The sequence below is a fragment of the Oncorhynchus masou genome, chromosome 22, assembly GCF_036934945.1.
Source record: "Oncorhynchus masou masou isolate Uvic2021 chromosome 22, UVic_Omas_1.1, whole genome shotgun sequence".
In the NCBI taxonomy this organism is placed as follows: Eukaryota; Metazoa; Chordata; class Actinopteri; order Salmoniformes; family Salmonidae; genus Oncorhynchus; species Oncorhynchus masou.
In genome coordinates this window covers 39,167,630-39,191,474 of record NC_088233.1, presented here as the reverse complement: position 1 = coordinate 39,191,474, position 23,845 = coordinate 39,167,630, and the positions used below count along the sequence as shown (strand labels likewise).

The window sequence follows — 23,845 nt, the reverse complement described above, 5'->3', positions numbered from 1 at the left end:
AAAAAAAAAAGAAGAGAATTCGATGTATTTATTTATTACTTTTCAGATACACACACACACACACACACACACACACGCTACGGATATGTCCTTGCAGATGGGTGAGTCGGAGCTGTAGGACAGGAATGCAGTGAAACTTCTTCCCTTCAGGGTGTGGAGCTTTGTGTGTTTATTTTTACTCTCTAACAGGCACCTCCTAGCTGCTTGCCTCAGTCTGTCTGCAGCCCCGGGTCCTTCAACTGTCCCACAGAGTAGAGGACTGCATTCCTGCAAGATAATCACGTAAACCGCAGCCCGACAGAAATGATTGTGTCACATTTTCATGCTGCGTTCAGGTGCAGGCGGTCAGAAAAATCTTTTGAAACGATCGTCTTTCTGTTTTGTATGCCTTAGCCTATCTTTGTTGCATTATTCACATACTATCATCATTCACTGCTTCAAGTTCAGTATCCTACTCAGGGGCACCGCCAGAGAGTTTGGGCCCCATGAAAAGATACAGTTGAAGTCGGAAGTTTACATACACCTTAGCCAAATACATTTAAACTCATTTTTTTCACAATTCCTGACATTTAATCCCAGTAACAATTTCCTGTCTTAGGTCAGGTAGGATTACCATTTTACTTTAAGAATGTGAAATGTTAGAATAAAAGTAGAGCGTGATTTATTTCAGGTTTAATTTCTTTCATCACATTCCCAGTGGGTCAGAAGTTTACATACACTCAATTAGTATTTGGTAGCATTGCCTTTAAAATGTTGAATTTGGGTCAAATGTTTTGGGTAGCCTCCCACAAGCTTCATACAATAACTTGGGTGAATTTATGCCCATTCCCCCTGACAGAGCTGGTGTAACTGAGTCAGGTTTGTAGGCCTCCTTGCTCGCACAAGCTTTTTCAGGTCTGCCCACTAATTTTCTATAGGATTGAGGTCAGGGCTTTGTGATGGCCACTCCAATACCTTGACTTTGCTGCTCTTAAGCCATTTTGCCACAACTTTGGAAGTATGCTTGGGGTTATTGTCCATTTGGAAGACCCATTTGCGACCAAGCTTTAACTTCCTGACTGATGCCTTGAGATGTTGCTTCAATATATCCACATAATTTTCCTTGCTCATGAAGCCATCTATTTTGTGAAGTGCACCTGTCCCTCCTGCAGCAAAGCATCCCCACAACATGATGCTGCCACCCCCGTGCTTCACGGTTGGGATGATGTTCTTCGGCTTGCAAGCATCCCCCTTTTTCCTCCAAACACAATGATTGTCATTATGGCCAAACAGTGCTATTTTTGTTTCATCAGACCAGAGGACATTTCTCTAAAAAGTATGATCTTTGTCCCCATGTGCAGTTGCAAACCATAGTCTGGCTTTTTCATGGGAGTTTTGGAGCAGTGGCTTCTTCCTGGCTGAGTGGCCTTTCAGGCTATGTCAATATATAACTTTTATGGTGGATATAGATACTTTTGTACCTGTTTCCTCCAGCATCTTCACAAGGTCCTTTGCTGTTGTTCTGGGATTGATCAGCACTTTTTGCACCAAAGTACGTTCATCTCTAGGAGACAGAACGCGTCTCCTTCCTGAGCGGTATGACGGCTGCGTGGTCCCATGGTGTTTACACTTGCGTGCTATTGTTTGTACAGATGAACGTGGAACCTTCAGGCATTTGGAAATTGCTTCCAAGGATGAACCAGACTTGTGGAGGTTTTGCTGAGGTCTTGGCTGATTTATTTTGATTTTCCCATGATGTTAAGCAAAGAGGCACTGAATTTGAAGGTAGGCCTTGAAATACATCCACAGGTACACCTCCAATTGACTAAAAGTATGTCAATCAAAAGCTCCTAAAGCCATGACATAATTTTCTGGAATATTCCAAGCTGTTTAAAGGCACAGTCACCTTAGTATATGTACATTTCTGACCCACTTGAATTGGGATACAGTGAATTATAAGTGAAATCATCTGTCAGTAAATAATTGTTGGAAAAATTACTTGTGTCATGCACAAAGTAGATGTCCTAACCGACTTGACAAAGCTATAGTTTGATAACAAGAAATTTGTGGCTTGGTTGAAAAAACGGGTTTTAATGATTCCAACCTAAGTGTATGTAAACTTCCAACTTCAACTGTATCAGATTGGGCCCCATCACCACAGGCCACACCAACCCTGCCCAATTGCTGTAACCACACACCTCCAGAACCCAATCGACCCATTCAAAGCTTTAAATAACTCTACCTTGCAGGCTTGCAACTCTCTTGTAGTTAAATATTTACTGTACAATATTTACTGACAGTGAGCTATGAAAATATAACACTGTGCAGACATGCATGCAGCATTCTGCATACAGTGGAATTCACTATTTGATGCAAAACTGATACCCTCTATAAGAAATGTGCTAAAAGCCATTCTTTTCAGTCTAAATGTAATTTTAATTAATCTACTTAGTGGATGGGTCACTAACGTCTAGACATGTACACATGTTCATGAAATACAATAGATACAATAGTTCCCCTCTCTCCACTGGGATTCTCTGCCTCTACCCCTATTACAGGGGCCGAGTCACTGGCTTACTGGTGCTCTTCCATGCCGTCCCTAGGAGGGCTGCGTCACTTGAGTGGGTTGAGTCACTGACGTGATCTCCATGTCTGGGTTGGTCCCCCCCCCCCTTAGGTTGTGCTGTGGCGGAGATCTTTGTGGGCTATACTCGGCCTTGTCTCAGGATGGTAAGTTGGTGGTTGAAGATATCCCTCTAGTGGTGAGGGGGCTGTGCTTTGGCAAAGTGGGTGGGGTTATATCCTACCTGTTTGGCCCTGTCCGGGAGTATCGTCGGATGGGGCTGCAGTGGCTCCCGACCCCTCCTGTCTCAGCCTCCAGTATTTATGCTGCAGAAGTTTATGTGCCGGGGGGCTAGGATCAGTCTGCTATATCTGGAGTATTTCTCCTGTCTTATCCGGTGTCCTGTGTGAATTTAAGTATACTCTCCTTTCTTTCTTTCTTTCTCTCTCTCTCTCTCTCTCTCTCTCTCTCTCTCGGAGGACCTGAGCCCTAGGACCATACCTACCTGGCATGATGACTCATTGCTGTCCCCAGTCCACCTGGCCGTGCTGCTGCCCCAGTTTCAACTGTTCTGCCTGCGGCTATGGAACCCTGACCTGTTCACCGGATGTGCTACCTGTCCCAGACCTGCTGTTTTCAACTCTCTAGAGACAGCAGGAGTAGTAGAGATACTCTGAATGATCGGCTATGAAAAGCCAACTGACATTTACTCCTGAGGTGCTGACCTGTTGCACCCTCGACAACCACTGTGATTATTATTATTTGACCCTGCTGGTCATCTATGAACATTTGAACATCTTGGCCATGTTCTGTTATAATCTCCACCTGGCACACCCCTCACAGCCTGGTTCCTCTCTAGGTTTCTTCCTAGGTTCTGGCCTTTCTAGGGTGTTATGTGCTTATACACCTGCATTGCTTGCTGTTTCGGGTTTTAGGCTGGGTTTCTGTACAGCACTTTGAGATATCAGTTGATGTAAGAAGGGCTTAATGAATATATTTGATTTGATGTGAATAGATGGCCGTAATCACCCCCAGACCCACCTGGCTAATTTGATGGGTCATGTACTAATCCGGCCGAAGAAGAGTCTTTTGTTTAGACATAGCTAGTTTGCTAAACAATGAACCGGAATAATCTAAACTCATACTACTACCAATACAAACATTGTCATAGCTTTAGTATGAATCTGCAGGTAGCTAAAGCTAACAAACTAGGTCCAATGTTAGCTAGCAAACATTAGGCTATAACTAGCTTTGAAAACAGATTTATGATTCAAATTATATTAGCTAACGTTTGCTAGCTAAGTAACATTACGCTTTAACTTGCAATAAAAAAGACTTTCTGACAAAATAAGAAACGTCTGAAAATGTAGCTTGACTCTTACTGATATACATGGATGAACGCTTCACGGAGGACTGGAACCATTTAACTCTGTTTTGTTTGTAGCTAACGGTACATATTGTTGGTCAGCGCTGTGTCAAGTCACTCCGGTTCACACTGACAGTGGCATGTGCAGAAAGTAGCCCATCACTTTTTCCAACTGATCTTTTGATAGTGTCTGCTAAATTCAGGGCATCAATGTTGTTGAGAAAAGTAGCAAAAGTTTTGTAGTTCTCGATGGCTAACATTATATCTTTCAAAAACATCCTAGCAACACATACTGAGCAGCTCACGTTATAAACAAATTTGTGCTACATGGGAGACCAATCCTAACTCATCTCCCAGTAGGTCCAACCCATTCGATATCTCAGCCAATCATAGCTTCTGTTTCTGTGACTAAACCAACTAGGCCCGAAATTAACACTTTCATTCATATTTATGTTATTAAGAAACATGAAAGTTCACATGTTCCAGAAGGAATTTCTGCTAAAAAAAAATTGTTGCCGCTTCTGTGAAATAGTGACATGAGAAATAAGCTTAGTTTCCTGAAAGGAGTCACAATTAATTGGTATATACAGCCTGAAATTACATCCTGTAAATGTTCCTTACATTGTGACTGGACTTTAACATTAATCTTAAGACTGTTATTTATCTAATTAACTAACTATGTTTAATTGTTACCCGATTCAATTCATCATGTAACAATTAACTCATTAGGATCTGGGGCTCCACGAGAGCGGTTCTTTAAAGAGTTATCATCTCCCAAATTAAACTCTAAAAGGTCTTTACCTGTCACATCTATAAACAGTCAACCTATTAATCATAACCTCGTATTATATAATCATTCTGAACAGTTGTAACCTCCTTGCATCTGCAAAAACCAGAGCCTTACTTATGATTCAGTACTACACAAATTGGCGTAATTATTTATTTACTAGCTAATTAAAAGGGAACACACAGGATAAACGTACACACTTTGCACAAGTTATTGACTGGAGACTTAATACGCTGAAAACAGGTCCCTAGCGGAATGACAACAACATGGCTGCTTACTAAAGAAGAGATGGAGAGGGAGAGAGAGAGGGACAGAGACACTGAACATTGGTACATTCAGAAACTAATCTCACCTACAGTAACCAAATACTTTATACACAAACCGCCACCCGTGTTGAGTAAGAAACCATGAAATGCCTGGGTTTGCTCGATCTCTTGGTGGACAGGGACGCCTTGCAAAGGGAGTTGGGCCTTTTCGCGGCACGCTTGTAAGGCTCTGATTGTCCAAAATGGTTCCAACAAGTATTCTACTGTTGTTCTTCTCTGTAGTTGGTCAGTATCCGGTGACTTGTTGTGTCGTCCTGAACAGAACTAGAGAGTTGACTTTCCTTCAATTTTCTCTTGAAGAGGCTTCTTTGAAGATAGGCTAGCCAGCCGTATCGATAGTTTGAGCAGAGTAACAGAATGATCCTACTTAAATTCGCTTTCGCAGATACTTTACTTAGGCAAGCTAATCAACCGCACCAGTGATTGTCAGGGACAGTGATTGTCAGGGACTCTGCTCGTCATCATTCATACAGTTTGCAGGAAAGGGGCGGTTCCGTCAGGCTGACACGCTCCCTGACCTCACTCAGGGGCGGTGATTACTCACTGTGCAAAGTTATAAAAAACAATTATCTCTTATAGCTTTTCAAATCACTTTTTCATGTTACATGCACAAAGCATAGTATGGAAACTTTATACATGTGGTGGGTATACTTTCCAAGTTAGAATATTTCCTTTATAACATTTTTAATGACATCACAAAATAACAATCAAAATTACATTAGTGTTCTATATATCGCCTCTGACCATTCCCCACATTCTATGTTAGAAATATTGTTCCAGTATTCACTTTTGAACGTGTAAGAGTTTCAGTGGGAAAAGTCTGTTGAGAAAGCACATTCCTTTGGTGAATTTGGAGAGGGAGAGCCTGGATCTTCTTCCTTGATTTACAACAGGACGTGAGTTGTTAATCCCCCCCAGTTTTTGTATATTTGCCGGGGTAAGCTGTCGTGGACATTCTACACCATGTCATGGAAATTACCACTAGGGACACTCAAAGTCTATCTTAAATGAATCATTGTTTATTGTCAGCGCGCTGGAGAGTTTGCAACAAACTCAATGCACCATACTGAACGTGTGTTAGGAGCACTAACGGGGCAGTCCCGTTAGTTTCCTTATGTACTGCAGACAAATCATATTTGCATGATTTAGCTTATTCATCATTCATAATTAAATAACGTTTGCTTCATTCATGTAACAGACCAATACCTCATGAGGCTTCTTCTCTCTAAGCTGAGACCTTGAAACTAAGATATCTTTCGTTCTTAAAACAAGGTCTGGGCATACTGCCAAATTGCACATACTGATAAGTGAGGATTTGTTCACTTGTCACTTGCATGAACACAGTAATTGGTTATTAGAACAGCACATGAATAGAACACAGAAATTAGTTATTAGAAAAGCACAAGTATAACATGTAAATCACAAAGCTAAATTATTTTCCCAGTTTCATATGCTGCTTGTGTATTCATTCCCATATCAGCTAAAAATAAAATCATCATCATGTTTTGTTCACAGAGATGAAAGCACATGGCTAGCTACATTAGTTGCCTACAGCAATTTCTACCATTTCACAATAGCCTGGAATCACTAGTAATCATAACTTCTAATCAGAATATATTTTTGGGTGTATTCTTGTTGTTTGGTTTACTGTTTGAACAGTTGCTGAGATTATATTTGGTTATTAATACAAAATAGGCTACTTTGATGAATAGCCTATAGATCAGATGGTGGAACAAAGCTATAACACTAGCTCCATGGTTGCGGAAGGAATGATATGGCAGGTCTCAATTTTCAGGAAAAATGTAAAGTATGCAGTGTCCGTCTTGCAACAGAGCTTTCAATCGCAAGGGGGCGTTGCATTTCCACTCTGTTGTGGATGGTCCCCATTCAAATTAATGACATCATAACGGAGTGCTTATGGGTAATGTGAATGAGGCGAACCCATTCTGAGCATTCTAACTGTCTAATAAATACTATTGCAAATAATATCATTAGGTTGAAGTGGCGACCCGTCATTCAGGGCAGAGCAACACCTGTTTTGAGCCCCACCTGCCTGTTTAGCCATTGTTTTTGTTTTCTTAAGTAAGGAAGATCCAAATGCAGGCGTTTCAGCCTAGCTCAGTGCATTTGGTGGTGGTGGGGCAGCCAGCAGAAAATACAGAGCGTAGGGGTAGGTAATGTTCTTTAGTTGCGCCGTGATTGGCTCAGTGTTCTGTCATTCATGGAAACACTACATCACCACAAAATCTACAGGGAGAGATTGACAATTCAAGTCCCTTGGGTGCTTCTATAGATGTACATTAGAATTGCCCATCCAAGAAGGCTCAAGGTAATTGGCCACAGATAATATTATGTCACATCACGTTATATCTACTGTCATGACATGGCCCATTCTGGGTGTAGATCGTGGCTTCCCCCTCTCTCACTCTCTCCTACACCCAGGTTCTGTTATCTCAGGTTGTAAATTCCTGGTGGAGACTCTCTGTCTTTTCATGCAGAGAGAGAGACCGCAGAGTGAACAAAGGATTTCACATGGCCGAACTCCTAAATCCCCAAAATGAAACAATCTGTCCACTTGTGAGAATGTGGGAATGGTTCGTGGACACTTAAATGACAGTTGTGTTGAGTGTGTTTCATTTGGGTACCTCATGAAGGACAGGAAACACACATAACTATATCTCTGAATGTGTACATTTCTTAATTATGGTGTTTGCATCTAATTCTTGTATGAAATGAATGAGTAGAGATGAAACTATTTGTGAAAGGATGTAATGTGATGTAAACCTTTCATTTTGAGAGAATTGTATTCCCTGTAAAGTTTAACTAGTGTGGCGGATGAATCAGAATTAGTTGGGTAACATAGATAGTTAAGATGTTTTATCTGCATAATATGCTTATGTGATACACTTGTTATTAGAATGTATCCCTTCGGGACTCTGTTGTTGGCAGTTGCACATCTTCCCTCAGCTGGGGCTCAGTCAACTGGGGCTCAGAGAGGGGAGAGGTCAGGCTTGTCTTTCACATGTCCCTGTTGCTATGCAGAATATCAGATAGGGAAGAGGACAGGGGGGAACATAGTATTCATATGTGAATGTGTCTTTACCCATTCTTAAACCATGTGAAGGGATGGCGTGATTAATGGGGAACCAATTACTTGTCTCCACAATGTCTGTGCGCCAGTGACGCCCTCCTTTGGCCTTGGGGGATGTGTGTGGTAGTGTCTGCAGCCATGGTATGTCTTCTCTGATGTTGCATCAGGTAGGCATACAGTCTGACAGACCACAATTGTTAGTGTAAGGGGACATAGAATCTACCATTGCAGAAATTAATAGAGATATATTTTTAGGGTGAAACAGTTGCTCCCCAATGGATAAGATAAGACTCACATAGAAACCCCCTGAGGAATGCAAAGAACCAGTTTGACCTTCCGGCGTCGACAGAGATGGCCGCCTCGCTTCGCGTTCCTAGGAAACTATGCAGTTTTTTTTTTACGTGTTATTTCTTACATTAGTACTCCAGGTCATCTTAGGTTTCATTACATACAGTCGAGAAGAACTACTGAATATAAGAGCAGCGTCAACTCACCATCAGTACGACCAAGAATATGACTTTCGCGAAGCGGATCCTGTGTTCTGCCTTTCACCCAGGACAACGGAATGGATCCCAGCCGGCGACCCAAAAAAAGAGGGAGACGAGGCGGTCTTCTGGTCAGACTCCGGAGACGGGCAGATCGTGCACCACTCCCTAGCATTCTTCTCGCAAATGTCCAGTCTCTTGACAACAAGGTTGATGAAATCCGAGCAAGGGTAGCATTCTAGAGGGACATCAGAGACTGTAACGTTCTTTGCTTCACGGAAACATGGCTCACTGGAGAGATGCTATCGGAGTCGGTGCAGCCAGCTGGTTTCTCCACGCATCGCGCCGACAGAAACAAACATCTTTCTGGTAAGAAGAGGGGCGGTGGCGTATGCCTTATGGCTAACGAGACGTAGTGTGATCACAAAAACATAAAGGAATTTAAATCCTTCTGTTCACCTGATTTAGAATTCCTCACAATCAAATGTCGACCGCATTATCTACCAAGAGAATTCTCTTCGATTATAATCACAGCCGTATATATTCCCCCCCAAGCAGACACATCGATGGCTCTGAACAAACTTTATTTGACTCTTTGCAAACTGGAATCCATACATCCTGAGGCTGCATTAATTGTAGCTGGGGATTTTAACAAGGCTAATCGGAAAACAAGACTTCCTAAATTGTATCAGCATATCGATTGCGCAACCAGGGCTGGCAAAACCTTGGATCATTGCTATTCTAACTTCCGCGACGCATATAAGGCCCTACCCCGCCCTCCTTTCGGAAAAGCTGACCACGACTCCATTTTGTTGATCCCTGCCTACAGACAGAAACTAAAACAAGAAGCTCCCACACTGAGGTCTGTCCAACGCTGGTCCAACCAATCTGATTCCACACTCCAAGACTGCTTCCATCACGTGGACTGGGATATGTTTCGTATTGCGTAAGACAACTACATTGACAATTACGCTGATTCTGTGTGTTGAAGATGTCGTTCCCATAGCAACGATTAAAACATTCCCAAACGAGAAACCGTGGATTGATGGCAGCATTCGCGTGAAACTGAAAGCGCGAACCACTGCTTTTAATCAGGGCAAGGTGACCGGAAACATGACCAAATACAAACAGTGCAGCTATTCCCTCCGCAAGGCAATCAAACAAGCTAAGCGTCAGTATAGAGACAAAGTAGAATCTCAATTCAATGGCTCAGACACAAGAGGTATGAGGCAGGGTCTACAGTCAATCACGGATTACAAAAAGAAAACCAGCCCAGTCACGGACCAGGATGTCTTGCTCCCAGGCAGACTAAATAACTTTTTTTGCCCGCTTTGAGGACAATACAGTGCCACTGACACGGCCTGCAACGAAAACATGCGGACTCTCCTTCACTGCAGCCGAGATGAGTAAAACATTTAAACGTGTTAACCCTCGCAAGGCTGCAGGCCCAGACGGCATCCCCAGCCACGCCCTCAGAGCATGCGCAGACCAGCTGGCTGGTGTGTTTACGGACATATTCAATCAATCCCTATCTCAGTCTACTGTTCCCACATGCTTCAAGAGGGCCACCATTGTTCCTGTTCCCAAGAAAGCTAAGGTAACTGAGCTAAACGACTACCGCCCCATAGCACTCACTTCCGTCCTCATGAAGTGCTTTGAGAGACTAGTAAAGGACCATATCACCTCCACCCTCCCTACCTGACACCCTAGACCCACTCCAATTTGCTTACCGCCCAAATAGGTCCACAGATGATGCAATCTCAACCACACTGCCCTAACCCATCTGGACAAGAGGAATACCTATGTGAGAATGCTGTTCATCGACTACAGCTCGGCATTTAACACCATAGTACCCTCCAAGCTCGTCATCAAGCTCGAGACCCTGGGTCTCGACTCCGCCCTGTGCAACTGGGTACTGGACTTCCTGACGGGCCGCCCCCAGGTGGTGAGGGTAGGCAACAACATCTCCACCCCGCTGATCCTCAACACTGGGGCCCCACAAGGGTGCGTTCTGAGCCCTCTCCTGTACTCCCTGTTCACCCACGACTGCGTGGCCATGCACGCCTCCAACTCAATCATCAAGTTTGCGGACGACACAACAGTGGTAGGCTTGATTACCAACAACGACGAGACGGCCTACAGGGAGGAGGTGAGGGCCCTCGGAGTGTGGTGTCAGGAAAATAACCTCACACTCAACATCAACAAAACTAAGGAGATGATTGTGGACTTCAGGAAACAGCAGAGGAAACACCCCCCTATCCACATCGATGGAACAGTAGTGGAGAGGGTAGTAAGTTTTAAGTTCCTCGGCATACACATCACAGACAAACTGAATTGGTCCACTCACACAGACAGCATCGTGAAGAAGGCGCAGCAGCGCCTCTTCAACCTCAGGAGGCTGAAGAAATGTGGCTTGTCACCAAAAGCACTCACAAACTTCTACAGATGCACAATCGAGAGCATCCTGGCGGGCTGATGTCTTTTATTTTGTCCGAATTATGTTCTGTATCATTTTACTTGTATTGTATGGTGTGCTGTTGTGCATTGAATGTGTGGACTCAGCTCCTGTTATTTCCATTTGTGTTCAAGTCCAGGCTCTGGCTGGGCCACTCAGGGACATTCAGAGACTTGTCCCGAAGTCACTCCTGCATTGTCTTGGTTGTCTAGGGCCGTTATCCTGTTAGAAGGTGAACCTTCACCCCATGTCTGAGGTCCTGAGCGCCCCGGAGGGGGTTTTAATCAAGGATCTCTCTCTACTTTGCTCCGTTATTCTTTCCCTCGGTCCTGACTTGTCTCCCAGTCACTGCAGCTGAAAAACATCCCCACAGCATGATGCTGCCACCAGCATGCTTCACCGTAGGGATGGTGCCAGGTTTCCTCCAGATGTGACACTTGGTATTCAGGCCAAAGAGTTCAATCTTGGTTTTATCAGACCAGAGAATCTTGTTTCTCATGGTCAAGAGAGTTCTTTAGGTGCCATTTGGTAAACTCCAAGTAGGCTGTCATGTGTCTTTATCGGGTTCTTGGTCACCTCCCTGGCTAAGGCCCTTCTCCCCCGATTGCTCAGTTTGGCGGGGTTGCCAGCTCTAGGAAGAGTCTTTTTTTTGTTACCCTTCCCTGTGCCTCGACACAATCCTGTCTCTGAGCTCTACGGACAATTCCGTCGACCTTATAGCTTGGTTTTTGCTCTGACATGCACTGTCAACTGTGGGGCTTTATATAGACAGGTGTGTGCCTTTCCAAATCATGTCCAATCAATAGAGTTTACCACAGGTGGACTCCAATCAAGTGGTAGAAACATCTCAAGGATAATCAATTGAAACAAGACACACGTGAGCTCAATTTCGAGTCTCATAGCAAAGTGTCTGAATACGTATGTAAATAAGGTATTTCAGCTTTTTTTTATACATTTGCAAACATTTCTTTAAACCTGTTTTCACTTTGCCAATATGGGGTATTGTGTGTAGATTGATGAGGACAATTTTTTATTTAATCAATTTTAGAATAAGGCTGTAACAACAAAATGTGAAAAAAGTCAAGGGGTCTGAATACTTTCTGAATGCACTGTAAACATTACACAACAAGTTGGAAATCGTAAATTCAACAATGAGTTATTTTTCTAATGAATCAGTGGCTAACTGCAAGAGTTGCAAAGCAATCACTAGCCTGCTCTTCAGTGGAGATGGTGTGTGGTCCAAGTCTGGGTTTAAGGGTCTCTTTTCCAAGTTTAAAAGGATAAACATTCCATGGGCTAGAAATGTTTGAATAAATTGTCCATGCTGTCAATCCAGCATGACTTCTGCCGCATTCAGAACAACTCGAAACTTGGAACTGGGAAATCTCAGACTTCAGTGAGTTCAAGACCACTGGGAACTGAAAAAAGAGCTCCGACTGGGAAAATACATTTTGAACGGTCATCCAACTCGGAATTCCATGTCGGGAACTCTGGCCTCTTTCTAGAGCTCTGAGCTGAAGATCACTGACATCATGAACCCTGTTTCTTTTCCCTAGTTCCCAGTTGCCTTGAAAACAGCATAAATCATGAGAATGCCAGCCTTTGATGACAAAGTTTAATGACATAATTTGCCCACAAGAAGGACTGCCTCACCACCTTCCTGTTCAAGAGAGCACAGCACAACAAGGTGAGTCCATAAATTATGTATTATGCCGGGGAGATGTGTATATTGTAGCTAAGAAAGTAATACTAAGTGTAAGTTGTATAGTAAGCTGTGCCTCACCCTAATAAGTTGGTCCCTTTCCCCCTCATAATTTAGCCTACTGTTCTGATTTAGTGGTGCACATGTAGCCTATAGCCTGTTTTAGAGAAATGTCATCATCGAATATTGTAAGAGCTTTCATTGTCTGCTTATATGCCACCTTTATTTATCATACGGTTCTGACTTGCTGTACAGGGAGAATACTGTAAGAACGACCCATGTTCTGAATTCTGTCGATAACAAATAGTTATATTGACTATGTCCGTCTTAGCTCGCTCATTAACCAGTTGAACATTAACTGGAATATTTGTTTAACTGGCTAGCGCATCATGCTTTGTGACATTATGTGTTAGCTATCCCTACTTAGAGAATGTATTTTTACTCATTGCCTCTGCATGGTTGTTGCGTTCCCCTTGGTGCACTCGTCTGTGAGCTGTCTGCTCCTTCTAAATAGTATCATCTAATCTGTTCAAAACAGTGGCAGAATGTGCAGCAGTGATCATTCTGGGTTTAAATGCAAAAGTGAAATAGGTGTATTTATGCTCTTGTTCAAATGCACAGATCACTTTATATACAGTGCCTTGCGAAAGTATTCGGCCCCCTTGAACTTTGCGACCTTTTGCCACATTTCAGGCTTCAAACATAAAAATATGAAACTGTATTTTTTGTGAAGAATCAACAACAAGTGGGACACAATCATGAAGTGGAACGACATTTACTGGATATTTCAAACTTTTTTAACAAATCAAAAATTGAAAAATTGGGCGTGCAAAATTATTCAGCCCCTTTTACTTTCAGTGCAGCAAACTCTCTCCAGAAGTTCAGTGAGGATCTCTGAATGATCCAATGTTGACCTAAATGACTAATGATGATAAATACAATCCACCTGTGTGTAATCAAATCTCCGTATAAATGCACCTGCACTGTGATAGTCTCAGAGGTCCGTTAAAAGCGCAGAGAGCATCATGAAGAACAAGGAACACACCAGGCAGGTCCGAGATACTGTTGTGAAGAAGATCTAAAGCCAGATTTTGATACAAAAAGATTTCCCAAGCTTTAAACATTCCAAGGAGCACTGTGCAAGCGATAATATTGAAATGGAAGGAGTATCAGACCACTGCAAATCTACCAAGACCTGGCCGTCCCTCTAAACTTTCAGCTCAAAGAAGGAGAAGACTGATCAGAGATGCAGCCAAGAGGCCCATGATCACTCTGGATGAACTGCAGAGTTCTACAGCTGAGGTGGGAGACTCTGTCCATAGGACAACAATCAGTCGTATATTGCACAAATCTGGCCTTTATGGAAGAGTGGCAAGAAGAAAGACATTTCTTAAAGATATCCATAAAAAGTGTTGTTTAAAGTTTGCCACAAGCCACCTGGGAGACACACCAAACATGTGGAAGAAGGTGCTCTGGTCAGATGAAACCAAAATTGAACTTTTTGGCAACAATGCAAAACGTTATGTTTGGCATAAAAGCAACACAGCTCATAACCCTGAACACACCATCCCCACCTTCAAACATGGTGGTGGCAGCATCATGGTTTGGGCCTGCTTTTCTTCAGCAGGGACAGGGAAGATGGTTAAAATTGATGGGAAGATGGATGGAGCCAAATACAGGACCATTCTGGAAGAAAACCTGATGGAGTCTGCAAAAGACCTGATACTGGGACGGAGATTTGTCTTCCAACAAGACAATGATCCAAAACATAAAGCAAAATCTACAATGGAATGGTTCAAAAATAAACATATCCAGGTGTTAGAATGGCCAAGTCAAAGTCCAGACCTGAATCCAATCGAGAATCTGTGGAAAGAACTGAAAACTGCTGTTCACAAATGCTCTCCATCCAACCTCACTGAGCTCGAGCTGTTTTGCAAGGAGGAATGGGAAAAAAATTCAGTCTCTCGATGTGCAAAACTGATAGAGACATACCCCAAGCGACTTACAGCTGTAATCGCAGCAAAAGGTGGCGCTACAAAGTATTAACTTAAGGGGGCTGAATAATTTAGCACGCCCAATTTTTCAGTTTTTGATTTGTTAAAAAAGTTTGAAATATCCAATAAATGTCGTTCCACTTCATGATTGTGTCCCACTTGTTGTTGATTCTTCACAAAAAAATACAGTTTTATATCTTTATGTTTGAAGCCTGAAATGTGGCAAAAGGTTGCAAAGTTCAAGGGGGCCGAATACTTTCGCAAGGCACTGTATCTTCTCCAAGTAACTACTGGTATTTCGAAAACTTGGAATCATATTTCTGTCATGCTGCTTTGTTGACAACTCCAACCACTACCACCCTAGGAATATTACAGCCTCTATTCAATGCGTTCTACATGTTATACACTTGCGGCAGCATAGACATAGACCGTTAACCTCTTGATGCTATGGGGGCGCTATTTCATTTTTGGATGAAAAACGTTCCCGTTTTAAACAAGATATTTTGTCACAAAAAGATGCTCGACTATGCATATAATTGAAAGCTTTCGAAAGAAAACACTCTGACGTGTCCAGAACTACCAAGATATTTTCTGTGCGTGCCCTAGAACGTGAGCTTCAGGCAAAACCAAGATGAGACGGCATCCAGGAAATGAGCAGGATTTTTGAGGCTCTGTTTTCCATTGTCTCCTTATATGGCTGTGAATGCGAGAGGAGTGAGTCAACCCTTTCTGTCGTTTCCCCAAGGTGTCTGCAGCATTGTGACGTATTTGTAGGCAGATCATTGGAAGATTGACCATAAGAGACCACATTTACCAGGTGTCCGCCCGGTGTCCTGCGCCGAAATTGGTGCGCAAAAGTCAGCTGCCAGTATTTTTCCATGGGATTCAGAGAGGAAAGCAAGCTTCCACGAACGATATATCAATGAAGAGATATGTGAAAAAACACCTTGAGGATTGATTCCAAACAACGTTTGCCATGTTTCAGTCGATATTATGTAGTTAATTCGGAAAAAGTTTGACGTTGTAGGTGACTGAATTTTCGGTTCGTTTCGGTAGCCAGATGCAATGTAGAAAACGGAACGATTTCTCCTACACACAGACGCTTTCAGGAAAAACTGCGCATTTGGTATGTAACTGAGAGTCTCCTCATTGAAAACATCCGAAGCTCTTCAAAGGTAAATGATTTTATTTATTTGGTTATCTGGTTTTTGTGAAAATGTTGCGTGCTAAATGCTACTCAAAATGCTATGCTAGCTTTGCATACTCTTACACAAATTAGTCAATTTCTATGGTTCAAAAGCATATTTTGAAAATCTGAGATGACAGTGTTGTTAAGAAAAGGCTAAGCTTGAGAGCAGATGCATTATTTTCATTTTATTTGCGATTTTCAGAAATCGTTAACGTTGCGTTATGCTAATGAGCCTGAGGCTTTAGTCACGATCCCGGATCCGGGATGGGGAGTTCCAAGAGGTTTAAACTCAGACTAGTAGTCTAACATAATAAAGTTAAAGTATGATATTCTGTTTCTTTTAAATAAAATGTACATATGTTTTAAATGTTTCTAAAGACCTGCCTTTTCAAAATAATAATGTATTTATTTGTGAAGGTATATAACACTTGAATTGTGGTGTTTTGTGTTTTTTAGTTTTTACATATAGCCTACAATAACATAAACAAAATAACATTTTATTTCGTATTCTAATTGTAGGCCTACCTAAAACCTTCATAAACACAGCCAAACAGTGGTGATTTTAGCATGTCAATCTTGGTGGGGAAAACTCAACATATATTCTTTAGATGCATGCCAGCAAAGCCACTACTACACAACACAGCACAACACTAAACAATACATTAATTGCACTATAAAGGTGACAAACGGTGCCCACAAACTGTTAGGGCCTACATACATCTGTCTCAACAGCAGAGCTTTATTTTCAGCACCATGGAGTGACTCCTTACCACCACTACACCTGGCTATCAGTGGAGACTTGTCTGGCCGCGGAACAGTTCATTCAACCTCATTGCTGAATTATCTGCCTTTAAAAAAACATTTCTGATATGGCTGACTTGTTTAAACAATGTGGTTTCTACTGACAAATGAGATGTACAAATTATAGCATAAGGGGACGACATGCGGATAAGAGCAATCCGTAATTTCGATTAAGACATTCATTTGACAAACAAAATGACCTAACAATTTCTCAATGTTTCTCAAAATTACTGTACTTGGCAAATTCATTTGATCATGCTTTGTGATACACCAGGTGTTATACTGTATTAGTCCCCATAGCATGTTGCCCTGTCACCTACAGTACAACATTATGAACACCGCAGGAAACAATACGATTGCCCAGCCATAGTCATGCTTTTTTGTCCTACCAGATCCACGATAAGAAGGTTCTAGCTAGTTTATCCCTCTAGCTAGTATATCCCTCTGTCCTTCAACTCTTGTTGGATGTAGATGTCTGGTTTATCAGGTACCAAGCTTCCATGACTGTTATGATATGTATTTAGTTAATTACAATGTGATTTTTGCTTTAGCACCATCTTTACTTGATAGAGCAGATCTAGTCTCATGTGCGGAAGTAGACCATCTGGCGTAAGTTCTGACTGAGCGCACATTTAAGCGCCCGAGGACAGCTTATTTACTTTGTGCTCTTAAAATGTATGCTGTGGCAGTTCTCCCTCATAGCAAATAGCTGGCAATACAATCCAAGCACCGCCTATTCGCCTGCGGCGCTTCTGCTACTAGCAGAGTCAATGATGAGCAAAGTAGTAAGTTACTGAACAGCAGGCGGAGCTGGGAGGCGCTTGTCAGGGAGGAAAAATAAAACAGACAGAGCTCCACACCCTGCAGGGAGGTAGAAGTTTCACTGCATTCCTGTCCTGCAAATAATTCTCACCCTTTTGCAAGGACATATTTGTTGTGTGTGTTTAGGTCTGTGTTCAGGACACCTGACCAGGCCCCACCTTGATCTCAGGACCACAGTGTATGTATGTTAGTGTGTGTGTTAAAACGTCCCATCGGAGGGGGTGTGGGCCAGACACCCACGTACGCCTATTGACCTAAACCTCAGCATATAATCCCTTCCTCCTTCTTTATCCATCTTTCATTTTCCTCAGACTAAGATGGCGTGGTACTGCAAGCTCTGACCCAAAGCTGTTTTGTGAGTTCTGACCCAGCTTTGCTATTTTGTGATTATTTTGGCTTTTATTTTTACTTTCATTTCACAAAATGTATCTGCTATCATTTATTATAACCAACAACTTCTGAACATCAGATCAACAGTTACTTACCCTAATTCCGACCCAATTTTTGGAGTACCCAAGAGAAAACCCCGCTGTTATAGAGGAAAGAGCGGGGGAATCCTAGCAAATGAAGGTGAATGGAACACCACTTTTGGTGAAACATAGCTTTAGGACAAAATACCCCCTATGGCTATCCAACTCGAGGCATTCTCCATTCACAGAGGACAGGACAGTAGAGTCAGGGAAATTGAGAGGGGGAGGGGTGTGCCTCTTCATCAACAACAAACGATGGTCTGACTCGATCTCAGTCATAGCCTCGACCCATTGTTTGCTCGTCTTGGAATACCTAGTGGTCCAATGCCGACCATTCTACCTCCCAAGGAAGCGTTCAGCTGTTATTGTGACTGTTGTATACATTCCACCCCAGGTAAGGAATTTAACAAGCTGGCACTTAACGAACTGTAGGAAGCCATAAACAAGCAGGAAAACCTACACCTGAAGCTGTCTTCCTTGTCGCTGCCGATTTTGATTCTGCATCATTAAGACACATCTTCCATCAACACGTCCCATCGCCACTAGGGGGATAGAGTCCTAGACTACTGTTACTCTACCCATAAGTAAGCATACAATACCCTCCCTCGTCCGCCATTGGTCAAATCAGATCATGACTCCATACTCCTGCTTCCTGGTTACAAGTAAACACTTGTTTACAAGCAGATGTTATCCCCATAGTGAAGATTCGCTGCCTCCCCAATTAACCCTGATTAACACAGAGGTTGAAGCTAAGCTAAAGTAAAGGGCTACTGCACACAGGGCCATCACAGGCAACCTTGAGGCTCAGGACAGGAAGAAGTACAATAATTCTCCTTACGACCTCCGCAGAGCCATCAAATGAGCAAAAGGACAATATACGAATAAAGTAGATTCATATTACACAGGGTACGACGCCGGTCGCATGTGGCAGGTGCTACAGTCCATTACGGATTAGACCCAGCCATGATCTGCCCAACGATGCCTCTCTACCCCGACGAACTCAACATATTTTATGCTTCAACAGTAACAACACTCGGTGAGGTAACCCACCGAAACAGAGGACTGGGTGATCTCGCTCTCCGAGGCCGAAATGAGTAAGGTCTTTAATCTGGTCAACACTCACAAGGTCGCGGGGCCAGATGGTATTCTAGGGCGCTCTCAAAGCATGCACATTTCAACTGGCAGGTATATACTGTACATGGTCATTTTCAACCTCTCCTTGTCCCACCTTTTAAGATGACTATCATCATTCCCACTGGTGTAAGTAAAACTATTTTTAAGTACTACCAAAGTAGTTTTTGGGGGTATCTGTACTTCACTTTACTATTTATATTTTTGACTACTTTTACTTCACTATATTCCTAAAGAGAATAACTTACTTTTTACTCCATACATTTCCCCTTACACCCAAAAGTAATAGAATTGTGCCATCTGGTTTGCTTAATATAAGCAATTTGAAATTATTTTTGCAATTACATTAACTTTTGATACTTAAGTATATTTAAAACCAAATAGTTTTAAGTTTACAGGGTGACTTTCACTTTTACTTATCTTGAATGTATTGTGAGTGGACCAAGTATTTTGTCTGTTGCTCTAAAGCGGAAAGGTGGAATAAACAAGTTGGGAGCAAGTTTTGGCATTTGTCAAGTTCTCTATTGAGGTATCTTTTCTTCTCCCACATGCCCACACAACCAAGCAAGATCTCACAAGGATAATTCAAATCTTCTTCTTTACAGGAATTAGGAAAACAAGGTGAGTAACCTTTAACTATAGCATAAATTACAGGTGTGTCACCATCTTAACTATATGTTTGTGGAGAGCTCATTTCTGGTGGTGGTGAGAATCAGTGTTTGCCATTCCCGTGAGGTAGTCCATTCCTTTCTTCTGTCGTCTGTCAGGTAAGTCTCCTTTTTCCAATGGTTTCCTTTGGCACTCCTGTATCTTATGTAGGAGGAAGAGAATAGGTGGTTAGTGTCGCCAGGTGCGCTTAATTGCCTCTGATCCTCTGTACTCACGTGCTGGGCTGGGATACTCAGTGGACACAGCCTGCCTCCTGGTGGTCCTTCCACAGTATCTTTACTTTTACTCAAGTATGACTTTCTGGTACTTTTTACACTACTGATCATTCTTGTTCCCAAGAATTGGACCACCTTGTAAATCAAATGCTTACTTACAAGCCCTTAACCAACAATGCAGTTCAAAGAATAGAGTTAAGAAAATTAAAAACATAATCAAATCAAATCAAAGTTTATTTGTCACTGAATACAACAGGTGTAGACCTTACAGTGAAATGCTTACTTACAGGCTCAAACCAATAGTGCAAAAAAGGTATTAGGTGAACAATAGGTAGGTAAAGAAATAAAACAACAGTAAAAAGACAGGTTATATACAGTAGCGAGGCTACATACAGACACCGGTTAGTCAGGCTGATTGAGGTAGTATGTACATGTAGATGGTTAAAGTGACTATGCATATATGATGAACAGAGAGTAGCAGTAGCGTAAAAGAGGGGTTGGCGGGTGGTGGGTGGGACACAATGCAGATAGCCCGGTTAGCCGATGTGCAGAGGCCCTGGTTGGTCGTATAGTTAAAGTGACTATGCATATATGATTAACAGAGAGTGGCAGCAGCATAAAACAAGGGGTTAGGGGGGCACACAATGCAAATAGTCTGGGTAGCCATTTGATTACCTGTTCAGGGGTCTTATGGCTTAGGGGTAAAAACTGCTGAGAAGCCTTTTTGTCCTAGACTTGGCACTCCGATACTGCTTGCCATGCGGTAGTAGAGAGAACAGTCTATGACTGGGGTGGCTGGGGTCTTTGACAATTTTTAGGGCCTTCCTCTGACACTGCCTGGTGTAGAGGTCCTGGATGGCAGGCAGCTTAGCCCTAGTGATGTACTGGGCCGTACACACTACCCACTGTAGTGCCTTGCGGTCAGAGGCCGAGCAGTTGCCGTACCAGGTCGAGAGCTCTCGATGTTGCAGCTGTAAAACCTTTTGAGGATCTCAGGACCCATGCCAAATCTTTTTAGTTTTCTGAGGGGGAATAGGCTTTGTCGTGCCCTCTTCATGACTGTCTTGGTGTGTTTGGACCATTCTAGTTTGTTGTTGATGTGGACACCAAGGAACTTGAAGCTCTCAACCTGCTCCACTACAGCCCCGTCGATGAGAGTGGGGGCGTGCTCGGTCCTCCTTTTCCCGTAGTCCACAATAATCTCCCTAGTCTTGGTTACGTTGAGGGATAGGTTGTTATTCTGGCACCACCCAGCCAGGTCTCTGACCTCCTCCCTATAGGCTGTCTCGTCGTTGTCTGTGATCAGGCCTACCACTGTTGTGTTGTCTGCAAACTTAATGATGGTGTTGGAGTAATGCCTGGCCATGCAGTCGTGGGTGAACAGAGAGTATAGGAGGGGACTGAGCACGCACCCCTGGGGAGCTCCAGTGTTAAGGATCAGCGTGGCAGATGTGTTGTTATATACCCTTACCACCTGGGGGTGGCCCGTCAGGAAGTCCAGAGGTTGAAAATGTCAGTGAAGACACTTGCCAGTTGGTCGCGCATGCTTTGAGTACATGTCCTGGTAATCCATCAGGCCCCGTGGCTTTGTGAATGTTGACCTGTTTAAAGGTCTTGCTCACATCGGCTATGGAGTGTGATCACACAGTTGTCCGGGAACAGCTGGTGCTCTCATACATGTTTCAGTGTTGCTTTCCTCGAAGCAAGCATTAAAAGGCATTTAGCTCGTCTGGTACTGTCGGCTCGCATAGCTGGGCAGCTCACGGTTGGGTTTACCTTTATAGTCCGTAATAGTTTTCGAGACCTGCCACATCCGACAAGCCTGGGAGCCGGTGTTGTAGGATTCAATCTTAGTCCTGTATTGACGCTTTGCCTATTTGATGGTTCATCTAAGGGCATAGCAGGGTTTCTTATAAGAGTCCGGATTAGCGTCCCACTCCTTAAAAGCGGCATCTCTAGCCTTTAGCTCGGTGCGGATGTTGCCTGTTATCCATGGCTTCTGGTTGGGATGCGAGGTAAAGGGATGTAAAATAAAATCTATATTGATCTAGGTGGGTGAGGGCAGGTTGGAGCGCATTTGAGATTGTGTCGTCTATGGATCTATTGGGTGGTATGCAAATTGGAGTGGGTCTAGGGTGTCTGGAATGTTAGTTCTGGTAGAACTCACATCTGTAATCATGAAGTGCTTTGAAAGGCTGGTTAACCTCTTGCGACGAGCAATCCCGTATCCGGGAGTGTAATCATAGCCTCAAATGCATTAGCATAACGCAGCGGACATAAATACCCCTAGAAACTGTTCCTATTCATGAAAATCACAAATGAAATGAAATAAATATATTCAAACACAAGCTTAGCCGTTTGTTAACAACACTGTCATCTCAGATTTTCAAAATATGCGTTACAGCCAACGCTAGACAAGCATTTGTGTAAGTTTATCATGGCATAATACTATGCTAGCTCTGCTGGCAGCAGGCAACATTTACACCTCAACTCCATCATTCCAGACACCCTAGACCCACTTCAATATGCATACCGCCCAATAGATCCATAGACGACACAATCTCAATTGCACGCCACTCTACCCTCACCCACCTAGATTAATCTTTTTTGGGGTTCACATCCCTGTTAGTGGGCATTTATCCTTTGCCAAGATAATCCATCCACCTGACATGTGTGGCATATCAAGAAGCTAATTAAACAGCATTATCATTACACAGGTGTATCTTGTGCACCTAAAATGAGCAGATTGTGGCAACACAATGCCACAGATGGCTCAAGTTTTGAGGAATTGACATGCTGACTGCAGGAATGTCTATCAGAGCTGTTGCCATAGAATTGAATGTTAATTTCTCTACCATATGTCGCTTCCAACATTGTGCCCCTGCCACCCATGACTGTCCCCCTGCCCAGTCATGTGAAATCCATAGATTAGGGTCTAATGGGTTAGGGTCTAGATTAGGGTCTAATGAATTTATTTCAATTGACTGATTTTTCTATATGAACTGTAACTCAGTAAAATCATTGAAAATACGTTGCATTTATATTTTCATTCAGTATATCTTGTACTGTTGTGTCCACCGCTTTGACAGTTCATCAGTCATTGAGGAGTGTGTGTATTTGACTGCATACAGTGCCTTCAACAAGTAGTCACGCCCCTTGACTTATTCCACATTATGTTGATTTACAGCCTGAATTGAACATTTATTAAATTTAGATTTTGTGTCATTGGCCTATACCCCATAATGCCAAAGTGGATTTAAAAAAAAAATGTTTAAACAAATGTATTAAAAATTAAAAGCTGGAATATCTTCAGTCAATAAGTATTCAACCCCTTTGTTATGGAAAGTTTTTGCATAATTTGCATATCAAGTCACATAATCAATTGCATGGACACATTCTGTGTGCAATAAGGTCCCTCAGTCGAGCAATGAATTTCGAACACAGATTCAACCACACAGACTAGGAAGGGTTTCCAATGCCTTGCAAAGAAGGGGACCTAATGGTAGATGGGTAAATAAATAAAAATTACATTGAATATCCCTTTGAGCATAGTGAAATTATTAATTACACTTGGATGGTGTATCATAACACCCGCATCCTCCCTAACTCAGTTGCTGGAGATGAAGGAAACTGCTCAGGAATTTCACCATGAGGGCAATGGTGACTTTAAAATAGTTTAATGGTTGTGATAAGTTAAAAACTGATGATGGATCAACAACATTGTAGTTACTCCACAATACTAACCTAAATGCCAGAATGAAAAGAAGCCTTTGCCGAAGAAAAATATTTCAAAACATGCT

At 42.7% G+C, this 23,845-nt stretch overlaps 1 protein-coding gene across 2 annotated transcripts in view; it reads left to right on the top strand.

The window, feature by feature from the left end:
- The first annotated feature begins 19,622 nt into the window (after positions 1–19,622).
- Positions 19,623–23,845, top strand: part of LOC135508726 (anoctamin-10-like) — a 36,954-nt gene continuing 32,731 nt past the window's right edge. For both annotated transcript variants that reach the window (XM_064928957.1, XM_064928956.1), the window contains exon 1: positions 19,623–19,782. The gene's annotated coding sequence lies outside the window, so the exon portion shown is untranslated. The remainder of the gene's footprint in view (positions 19,783–23,845) is intronic.